Here is a 12667-nt window from a genome sequence, read left to right on the forward strand (position 1 = left end):
GCAGCACAAGGGTGACACCTAGTGGTACTCCTGTTGCAAGAAATGAGGCGGTCTCCCATTCCTTGCCTGCCGCGGCTCCTCCTGCTCAGCAGCCCCGAAGGTCTGTGAGGTTGCGCAATGTGCAGAGGTTTTCTGCTCAGGGAAGCAGTGAGACTCCCGTTATCTCTACACATTGTGAGACCGAGGATCCCGCCTCTATTTCCCAGAGGCAGGAGGGTGAGCATGTGCAATGCTTGGTGGGTCCTGATTCGCCCACTCACGTCACACGGCTTGATGACGAGGCTGGTGATGTGGTGAATCCTGACTGGCCAGGCTGGGACGTCGTGGATCCTGATTGGGTCAAGTCCGTCATCTCCGCCTCGCGCCCGCCCTTGGCTGGAGCGACACCTCCTTAAAAAGCTCCTCCTGCCATCATGGCGGCGCGCGACCGTCCTTCTATGTTTGGATATCTGGCAGCGTGCTGCCACGCCACTGCTCAGGCATTATCGTCTTCCGTGGGCTTGGCCCTTGCTGCTTAGGCAGCACCTGGTTTGCAGGCCGTGTCCCTGCCTTGCTGCTCCGGCAGTAGCTCCTTCGACAGGCCGTGTTCCTGTTCCAGGTGAGCTCCTCGAGTCTCCACCGGACTCACCTGGTTATTGAAAGCACACGTGCGTGGGCACCTCTGTGCTACCCTCGTGCCATATTCTCGTGATTTCCACTGGCACACGTGCGTGGGCACCTCTGTGCTTCCCCGTGCAACAGGTACACCGAGCCGTGTGATCCCTGCCTTACAACCCTCACGGGTTAGGGCAGACCGGTGTACGTAGATCGTCTGTGACATTCCAGACGGTCGCTAGCAGCAACCCGCTCACTCTTCACCCACCATAGCAGCGGTCCCTTACACCGCACAGTGGACCTTGACCGGCGGAAGCTGTCCATTCCCCATCTTGGCACGCTTCCCCGGGTCCCCCTCGTAACATATATATATATGTATATATATATATATATATATATATATATATATATATATATATGCACACAGTGCTTACAAGTAGTATTCAACCCCTGCAGATTTAGCAGGTTTACACATTCGGAATTAACTTGGCATTGTGACATTTGGACTGTAGATCAGCCTGGAAGTGTGAAATGCACTGCAGCAAAAAAGAATATTTCTTTTTTTATTTTTTTTACAATTGTGAAAAGTTTATTCAGAGGGTCATTTATTATTCAACCCCTCAAACCATCAGAATTCTGTTTGGTTCCCCTAAAGTATTAAGAAGTATTTCAGGCACAAAGAACAATGAGCTTCACATGTTTGGATTAATTATCTCTTTTTCCAGCCTTTTCTGACTAATTAAGACTCTCCCCAAACTTGTGAACAGCACTCATACTTGGTCAACATGGGAAAGACAAAGAAGCATTCCAAGGCAATCAGAGACAAGTTCATGGAGGGTCACAAGGCTGGCAAGGGGTACAAAACCCTTTCCAAGGAGTTGGGCCTACCTGTCTCCACTGTTGGGAGCATCATCCGGAAGTGGAAGGCTTATGGAACTACTGTTAGCCTTCCACGGCCTGGACAGCCTTTGAAAGTTTCCACCCGTGCCGAGGCCAGGCTTGTCCGAAGAGTCAAGGCTAACCCAAGGACAACAAGGAAGGAGCTCCGGGAATATCTCATGGCAGTGGGGACATTGGTTTCAGTCAATACCATAAGTAACGTACTCCACCGCAATGGTCTCCGTTCCAGACGAGCCCGTAAGGTACCTTTACTTTCAAAGCGTCATGTCAAGGCTCGTCTACAGTTTGCTCATGATCACTTGGAGGACTCTGAGACAGACTGGTTCAAGGTTCTCTGGTCTGATGAGACCAACATCGAGATCTTTGGTGCCAACCACACACGTGACGTTTGGAGACTGGATGGCACTGAATACGACCCCAAGAATACCATCCCTACAGTCAAGCATGGTGGTGGCAGCATCATGCTGTGCGCTGTTTCTCAGCCAAGGGGCCTGGCCATCTGGTCCGCATCCATGGGAAGATGGATAGCATGGCCTACCTGGAGATTTTGGCCAAGAACCTCCGCTCCTCCATCAAGGATCTTAAGATGGGTCGTCATTTCATCTTCCAACAAGACAACGACCCAAAGCACACAGCGAAGAAAACCAAGGCCTGGTTCAAGAGGGGAAAAAATCAAGGTGTTGCAGTGGCCTAGTCAGTCTCCTGACCTTAACCCAATTGAAAACTTGTGGAAGGAGCTCAAGATTAAAGTCCACATGAGACACCCAAAGAACCTAGATAACTTGGAGAAGATCTGCATGGAGAAGTGGGCCAAGATAACTCCAGAGACCTGTGCCGGCCTGATCAGGTCTTATAAAAGACGATTATTAGCTGTAATTGCAAACAAGGGTTATTCCACAAAATATTAAGCCTAGGGGTTGAATAATAATTGACCCACACTTTTATGTTGAAAATTTATTAAAATGTAACTGAGCAACATAACTTGTTGGTTTGTAAGATTTATGCATCTGTTAATAAATCCTGCTCTTGTTTGAAGTTTGCAGGCTCTAACTTATTTGCATCTTATCAAACCTGCTAAATCTGCAGGGGGTTGAAGACTACTTGTAGGCACTGTATATATATATATATACTATATATATCTAATATATAAAGCTGAATGTGTGTGTGTGTGTGTATGTATGTATGTCCGGGATTGGCATCTGCACCGTCGCAGCTACAGCCACAAAATTTTGCCCACTTACACGTATGGACCCCGAGAGCGTCATAGGCTATGTTTTGAAGAGAAATTTTAACCCCGAGCTTTACAGTTATTCGCCAAAAAACCTGACTCCATTAAAGCGAATGGAGCTTGGAGCCACAGTGCAGCCAGAACTTCAGAAGAATGCGCAGCCACGCCCTTATATGGAATGTTGGCGTGTCACAATGCAGCCAGGGAAAGACAGACACAGACAGGGAAAGAGGCAGACACAGACAGGGTAAGAAACAGACATAGACAGGGTAAGAGACAGACACAAAGAGACAGACACAGACAAAGAGACAGACTGACAGGGAAACAGACAGACACAGGGAAACAAACAGACAGGGAAAGAAAGGGAAAGAGACAGACAAGGTAAGAGACAGACAAAGACAGGTAAAGAGACAGACAAAGAGACAGACACAGGGAAAGAAACAGAGGGAAAGAGATAGACAGGGAAAGAGAGGGAAAGAGACAGGCAGGGAAAGAGAGGGAAAGAGACAGACAGGGAAAGAGAGGGAAAGAGACAGACAGGGAAAGAGACAGACAGGGAAAGTGACAGAGATAGATAGACAGACAGGGAAAGAGATTGAGACAGACGGAGAAAGAGAAAGATAGAGACAGAAAGGGATAGAGAGACAGACGAAGAGATAGAGAGAGGGACAGAGATATATATACAGAGGGGGAGACAGACATTATAATTACATTTACATCTATTTGTTTTGTGTTTTTTGTGTGCAGAATACATTTTTGTTAATACATTCTATTTTGTTAACTGCACTTATTAACCCGGGCGAAGCCGGGTAGTACAGCTAATATATATATATATATATATATATATATATATATATATATATATATATATATACTGTGTATATATATATATATATATATATATATTAATTTTTTTGTCATTCAAAAGTGCAAGATGGATAAATATATACTAGAAGGTGGCCCGATTCTAACGTATCGGGCAGTCTAGAATGTTTATGTAGGTTAGCAGATTGAATAATAAGGTAATGAATGGACTGGATGGGTTAGGTTTAATTTAGTATATTCGTATTGGTTGTTTATTGGTTGATAGGCTCTTTAGCGCGCGCGGTGTGGCGACGGTTGTCACTGTTATGACGTCAGTTTGGAGCAAGACAGACACACAGACAGACAGAATAAGGCAATTATATGCAGCATCCTACTCTGTGTCCCAACCTGGTATAGTCTCCATCCTTGTATGGCCCCCATCCTGGTATGTGGGCTGATGCTGTGATGTGGCCCAATGCTGGTATGTGCCCCCATCGTGGTGCAGCCACCATCCTGACATGTGCCCCCATCCTGCAGGGTAATGTGTGTGGGGGGCGGAGTGCGGGGGGCGGAGCCGAGTGGGGCCATGGTGCTGAGGACGTCAGTGCTGGGGACAGGTGACTATCCAGGTGTGTGTGTGCTCAGTGTATACATGCGGAGGGCGGAGTGCGGGGGGCGGAGCCAAGTGGGGGTAATGTGGGGGGGGGCGTAGTGCCGGGGGGTAGAGCCGAGCGGAGCCATGGCGCTGAGGATGTCAGTGCTGGGGACTGCATGGCTGGGGACAGGTAACTATTCGTGTGTGTGTGTGTTCAGTATATACATGAGGGCAGAGTGCGAGGGGGTGGAGCCGAGTGGGGTAATGTATGAGGAAGGCGGAGGCGAGTGGTGGGTATGTGTCGGCTGGGTTGCCGGTGTTGGCTCCCGGGGGTGCAGCACTCACCGGGGAGGGCCGGGGACAGGTGACTATTTGTGTGTGTGTGTGTTTGTGTGTGTGTGTGTTCAGTGTATACATGCGGAGGGTGGAGTGCGGGGGAGTGGAGCTGAGTGGGGTAATGTGTGCGGGGGGCGGAGGCGAGCGGTGGGTATGTGTCGGCAGAGTTGCCGGTGTGGGCTCCCAGGCGAGCGGAGGGTATGTGTCGGCTGGGTTGCCAGTGTGGGCTCCCGGGGATGCAGCACTCACCGGGGAGTCGGGGCTCCGTGTGGGTGCGGGGAAAAGTGTCGGGCGTCTTCCTGTCGGCCCATAGTTCGGGCTGTTCAGTTAGCTGAGCCGTTGGTCGCAGGCTCTTTAGCGCGCGCAGTGTGGCGACGGTTTCATTGTAATGACGTCATTTTAGAGCAAGACAGACAAACAGAGAGACAGAATTAGGCAATTATATATATATCTATATATATTTATATATAGATATATATATATATATATATACACTGTATATGAACTATATATATATATATATATATATAGTTCATATACAGTGTATATATATATATATATATATGTAGCGCCCCTGAGCACCTCAGGGCACTACAAGGAACTGCATCCTCTCAGGGATGCAGGACCTATCCCCTGGGACCTGGAGTAACAGTGCCATTGACCACCAAAACACAATTAAATCCTAGAGAACACTCCACACCAAGCATAGAAGGGTTAACAGAGGGGTTTAGCCAGCCTGGTGGGAGGAGTAAGGAAGTCTGCAGTCAGTCAGAGTCTGAGAGCGCACGGAGAGGTGTGCAGATGTGCCTGAGCTGGGTCCGTGTAACGGTAACCCCGACCGCAGGGGCACGGGAGAGAGGTCACAAGGACGGGTACCGGAGATACCACTGGGACCGGAGCATGAACGGGGTACAGGGCCCTAGGTCAAATGTCAAGTTTCAAACGGTTTGATAAATACCTGAATGGTGTGGAAACCTTCACGGACTTCACCGAACCAAATAATCCCGAGGCATCAACAGTAAACTAGGATTGGGGCTCCGACACTTACCTCCCAACAGGGTCCGCACTGCCCGCGATACGGAGAAGGAGACTGTACCCCAATAGTGACAGTCGGGGCCCCTAAACGCTTCAAGCTACGGGGACTCAACCAACAGAGAGTTCCGGGGATAGAGCAACCTGGGTCACTACATTGGCACTGATACTCCTGGGACCGGAACCAGCCTATTGAGGGTCCATGTGAGTAGAGACTGTTAAAATCAACCTGGTGTGGTCTCCATCATTAAACACTATACATCTCCCAGACACAGGCCTGCCTGCGAAGGGCCTTCCATCTCAGCTGCCACACTACCACCATCAGCTCTGGGAGTACCCACATACAGCAGCGGCGGTTCCCCTTCTCTAACCGCAACCCGCAGGTGGCGTCACATGACAAACACTCTTATCTCCCCTGTAAATACACCCCATTAACAAAATGGGCCCAGACCATGGGACCGAGCAACGGCCACCAGAGTGTCAGTCCCATTTGTTACCACCCGGCACCGAGTACCCCCTTCTCTTGGCGCCACATATATATATGTATATATATATATATATATATATATATATATTTTTTTTTTATTTATGTTCACTATACAGTTAAACCGACCTGACAATATTATTATGCAGGTCAGTATGAGGATGCAATTACCATAACATGTATAGTTTTCTTTTTTATTTCTGTAGTAAAAGCCAGTTTGGAAATATAAATAAAAAACGATTGTCTTTGTTGCTATTTTACATTTTCATTTTTTGGGATAACGATCTATATGAGGGCTTATATTTTGTGCTCTGAGTTGATGTTTTTTTGACTGATACCATTTTGGGGTAGATGTAATGATTTGATCACCTCTTATTGCATTTTTTTTTAAATTTTACCAAAACTATAAAAAACAAATATGGGCATTTTGATTTTTTTTTCCTCTCCACTCAAGGCTGTTAAAGGCACATAATGGCAGATTATATCAGCTATCATCTACCAAGAAAGATGCAGGTTTGGCATGTGAGCCTGCATCCAAACCTTATAAAGAATGGTCTGGCTCACCAATATGGTGCTCAGGAGAAAAAATAGTCCATATATTGAAAAGACTCCGGCACACAGAATGTTATCAATTATTATTTATTTATATTTTATATTATTCGGATATTCAGAAATGATAATGACGTTTCGGCTATTTGCCTTCTTCACAACTGAAATATATATGACAGAAATAGAGGATAACATGAAAAAAGGAAAAATAAGTACCAATATTCATTCATATTTGTATCATATAAAAAAATAACAATTTATATCCTTTATTACCTATACGGTATTTTGAATGTTATCTGAGAAGAACGTCAGACGTGTATAATCATTTATATCTGAAAGAATAATAATAACAATGCCCATTTTTTAGGAATCATAGAAATCACTTGAAAATAAATGTCATGACCATTATTAGGTTTATAAACATGTCATTCCAGTGCATAAGCACTTTCACCAACATATAATCATAATTGATAAATTAGGAAACAATATTACCTTTATGTTGAAAAGGGCAATATATAATTGTAATGTCCACAATGGGAAATGGTCACAATATTGAATCGCTATAAGACTGGAAAATAGAGTAAGAAAATCACTATCAGTGTATCAGAAAAAAGGAATACAAGTGCATTAAACATTGGTGATCTATAGTGGGAAAGTGCCAGTCAGCAAAGGGTTAACGGAGGAGAAAGACATGACATACCTGTTTAGCCAAGGATCAGCGGTGGAGTGAAAGAGAGTGACCGCGCTGGGGTTTAAATGTGCTGAAGGGGCGGGCATAGCAGAACAATTTCCTGTGTTTATGGAACGCATAGAGACGAGTGACACGCAAGCCGCGCGTGCGCAGTGTACCCGGAAGTGCGCGCATGCGCAGAAGTGAAAATCGAGTATGAGTAAGTTACGGCGCCCAGAATGTCATTATGAACGGAGAAGTACTAAGTACGCATCTGAAAAAGAAAAAAGGGGAGATAGATAGGGCTTTTGAGACCAAGATGAATTATATAGATAATATAATGAGATAATCAGCATAATACCAAGGATAAACATTTGATTGAATGTCAATACATCCTGTAAAGTACACGTACATATGTATGCACACATGGACATACATCTATATCCATGTATGCACACGCCCATATCTTTTCAATATAACATCTGACAACACATATCATACATAATTATAAGACGATAATGACAAACTATTGCTATATATGTATACATATGTGTGCAGGACAATCATGTCAGTACACACATATGTATACCCATAATTCCCGTCATCACACAATGAATATATGTCCCCCCACTAAATTTTAAACTGTATAAAATTCTCCAATAATATTGAAAATCACGAGTAATAGGATAGACGGACCCCATGTCAATAATTCTCATATTCTCTGTTAAGTCCAAAAGGGGAAAGGGTATTAAGGGTGTGGATCCAATAGGATTCTCTTTCTTTTAATTTCTTAATCCTATCACCCCCACGTCTCAAAGGTGGAATATGCTCCAAAACTTGGAATCTCATCTGAGAGATCATATGTCCGCACTGGATGAAATGGTGTGGAATAGGCAACATAACTAACTTACATCGTATAGTGGACTTATGTTTCCTATGCGGTCTCGGACATGCTGGGTAGTCTCCCCAACATATCCGAGACCACACGGACATTTGATCAGATATACCACATATGACGTATCACAGGTGAAAAAGTCCTTAAGATAAAAGACTCTTCCAGTGCGAGGATGAGTACATTGATTTCCTTTAATGATATTAGAGCAATGAGGACAGTGTAGACAGGGATAATTACCCTGTTTGGGTGTGGATAGGAAAGTTTGTCTTGATTTCACAATATTTGACCCTATGTCCGCCCTTACCAATATATCTCTAAGATTAGGAGAACGTTTATAGCTAAAGAGAGGTGAAGCGGAAAATTCGGTTATTTGTGGATAGGAACTATGTAATATCTGCCAATGTCGAAGAATAATACCTTTTATAATTGGATGAAAAGGATGAAATGTGTTGACAAAAGTGATAAATGGTCCTGCCCTTTTAGATCGAGTGCTAGGACTATAACTAGAGTGGTAAGCAGAATCTACTATAGATGGAGGATAACCACGTTGTAGGAATTTATTGGACATTTCCTTATGTCTTATTAAACGTTGATCCTGAGAGGAAACAATCCTTGTCACTCTTTTGTGTTGGGATATTGGTAATGCATTTTTCAAATGTCGTGGATGGTTACTAGTATAATGTAAGAGACTATTACGATCTGTTGGTTTCACATAAATATCCAATATGATGTTACCACTTGGATTTATGCTTACACACGTGTCAAGAAAATTAATGCTGGAGGAATCTACATGTTGGGTAAAAGATAAACCATCAACTCTAGTATTGAGATGACAAAAAAATTCATCAAAAAGTGAATGGGGACCTGAAAAAACGATAAAAATATCGTCAATGTATCTTTTGTACATTAAAATATGGTTGGAAAATATTGGGTGATTGTATACAAATTGAGACTCAAAATGCGTCATATAGATATTCGCATAAGGGGGTGCGACATTAGAACCCATAGCCATTCCTTTAGTCTGAAAATAAAATTGATCTTGAAATAAGAAAAAATTTTTGTGTAAGACAATCTCCAATAGATCGAGACAAAATTGTTTCTGCAATGAAGAATAGTCACTATAGCAATCCAAACACCACGACACAGCCTGTGTACCCAGATCATGTTGTATACTAGTATACAAAGAATTAACGTCAAGAGTGACAAGGAGTGTATCGGCAGGAAGTGGACCCAAAGATTGTAATTGGTGTAAAAAATCATCTGTATCTCTTAGATATGATGGAGTTTTAGGTACTAACGGAGTCAAGATACGATCAAGTGTAATGGCCAAAGGTGACAATAATGAATCAATTGAGGCAACTATTGGACGTCCAGGAGGTTGCCATAAATTTTTATGCACCTTGGGCAAGGTATAAAACACCGGTATAACTGGATTTACCTTGTTTAGATAACTTGCTAATTTCGTATCAATGACTCCATGAGTAGAATAATAATGAATTTTATCCAAAATTATTCTTTTAATGTCACCAGAGGGATCACGTTGTATGGGTAAATAAGTGGACGTATCTGATAGCTGAGTCAATATCTCGGAAGTATAGTAATTCTTATTCATCACGACTAAGGCTCCGCCTTTGTCGGCTGGTTTAATGACTATGGAGGTATTATTTTTAAGAGATCGTAGGGCCTGTGTTTCACCTGGAGTTAGATTATTTTTAATATGAAAATCACCATTCCTGACCATATCGGTAAATTTGTCAATATCAGATTTAACCAGCGAGATAAAAGTCTCAGCCGGATGGTAAGTCCGTGGTGGCATAAAGCTACTGGGAATGGTAATGTTCAAATCCTGAAAGGAGAACTGTGTTTCTTGTGTACTTGAGATAATTGGACTACGGTCCTGAGATGGTTGATTAAAGTGTACTTTTAACCTAACAGATCTATAGAATTTATTTAATTCTTGTTCTAACCGAAAAGTGTCAAAATTCGGCGTAGGACAAAAACTTAATCCTTTTTGTAATACAGTGGATTCGAGGGGGGATAGGGTATAGGAGGAAATATTGAGAATGAGGTCCGTCCTACCTGGGATCTCGTGGACATCCTCTCCCCGTGTTGTATATCTCCTCTTCCCCCTCCTCGTCTTTTTTGGAAAGTACGTCGTGGTCCTAAAAAAGACGTACTCTGTGAATCCATCTCACTGCCTGAACTGGCTGAAGATGAATAATCAGTCCTCATTGGAAAACGTCTTCGTGAAACCATTTCACCACATCGCCATCTGTAAACTTGACCACGCTTATAATCCTCTTCATCTCTGGTGAACTTATTACGTTTACGTTCTTGCAAGGTTTTTTTATATTCCAGAATGGTTGAATCCATCTTGGATTTCATGTTATTTAAATCAGCAGGAGAAAAAGTATTGGCAAGTTGCCCTTCAATGGTAGAAATTTGTTTAGAAATGGTATCCAGTTCCTTATGCAAATAATCAACAGTTAAGGTCATAAGATCATAAGAGCATTTGTTCAATATTTGTTCAAAAATAGTGCAAAAATCAACATTATCTGAAAAAAGGGTTGGACGTAGCGAGACACGTAAGCCTCGTGGAATACGCTTCACCTTGTAGTATTCCGCCAGGGTAATGAGGTGTAATTCCAGGGCCGTTTGCCGTTTTAATTCGCGTTCATAATCTTTTGTCCTAGTTTCTTCACTTGGTGTAAAAAGAAATTGTCCTGTAGTTGTCACTCGTGAATATATAGAAGAAGTTTGTTCATCATTATATGAGAAAGTGATGGAAGACATTCTTTGCTTGAATAATTGGTACTATAGGAGCTCAGATCCAAAAATATCAATATAACCTTATAAAGAATGGTCTGGCTCACCAATATGGTGCTCAGGAGAAAAAATAGTCCATATATTGAAAAGACTCCGGCACACAGAATGTTATCAATTATTATTTATTTATATTTTATATTATTCGGATATTCAGAAATGATAATGACGTTTCGGCTATTTGCCTTCTTCACAACTGAAATATATATGACAGAAATAGAGGATAACATGAAAAAAGGAAAAATAAGTACCAATATTCATTCATATTTGTATCATATAAAAAAAATATATCCTTTATTACCTATACGGTATTTTGAATGTTATCTGAGAAGAACGTCAGACGTGTATAATCATTTATATCTGAAAGAATAATAATAACAATGCCCATTTTTTAGGAATCATAGAAATCACTTGAAAATAAATGTCATGACCATTATTAGGTTTATAGCCTGCATCCAAAGGCAGGATCATGACATCTGATTTACATGTACATTATACAGCATATGACAAAATTAAGTACACCCCTCACCGTTTTGTAAATACACTGAAGATATACAGTTTGATACAGTGTAAAGTAGTCAGTGTGCAGCTTGTATAACAGTATAAATTTGGTGCCTTCTAAATAACTCAACACTCAGTCATTCATGTCCAAACTGCTGGCAACAACAGTGAGTACACCCCTACGTGAAAATGCCCAAGTTGTACTGAATTAGCCATTTTCCCTCCAAGTATCATGTGACTAATTATTGTTATAAGGTCTCAGATGTGAATGGGGATCAGGTGTGTTACATTTGGTGTTATCGCTCACACACTCTCTCATACCGATCACTGGGAGATCAACATGGCAAAGAATTCACAGAGAATCTGAAAATAATAATTGCTGCTCTACATAAAGATGGCTGAGGCTATAAGAAAATTGACACCTGAAACTGAGCTGCAGCACAGTGGCCAAGACCATACAGCAGTTTAACAAGACAGGTCCCACTCAGAACAGACCTCACCATAGTCGACCAAAAATGTTGTGTGTTGAGCTATTTAGAGGGCACAAAAAATTTACATTGCTATAAAAGGTGTACACTGACTACTTTATATTCTATCACAGTGTCATTTCTTCAGTGTTGTCGCATGAAAAGATATAATAAAATATTTACCAAAACGTGAGGGGTGTACTAACTTTTGTGATATTCTCTATGTCAGGAAGTAGTTAACCCCTTCAGCCCCAAGCCTATTTTGACCCTAAAGACCAGGCCATTTTTTGCAATTCTGACCAGTGTCACTTTATGAGGTTATAACTCTGGAACGCTTCAGCGGATCCCGGTGATTCTGAGATTGTTTTTTCGTGACATATTGGGCTTCATGTTAGTGGTAAATTTAGGCCGATATTTTTTGCATTTCTTTGTGGAAAAAACGGAAATTTCGCGAAAATTTTGAAAATTTTTAATTTTCAAATTTGAATTTTTAAGCTCTAAAACCAACGAGACATATGACACAAAATAATTAATAAATAACATTTCCCACATGTCTATTTTACATCAGAACAATTTTGGGAAAAAAAAAAAAAATTAAGGAAGTTATAGGGGTTCAAAGTTTATGAGCAATTTCTCATTTTTACAACAAAATTTACAAAGCCACTTTTTTTAGGGACCACATCACATTTGAAGCGATTTTGAAAGGTCTACATGACACAGAACACCCAAAAGTGACACCATTCCAAAAACGGCACCCCTCAGGCTACTCAAAACCACATTCAAGAAGGT

The sequence above is a fragment of the Anomaloglossus baeobatrachus genome, chromosome 11 (genome assembly GCF_048569485.1).
Source record: "Anomaloglossus baeobatrachus isolate aAnoBae1 chromosome 11, aAnoBae1.hap1, whole genome shotgun sequence".
Classification (NCBI taxonomy): domain Eukaryota; kingdom Metazoa; phylum Chordata; class Amphibia; order Anura; family Aromobatidae; genus Anomaloglossus; species Anomaloglossus baeobatrachus.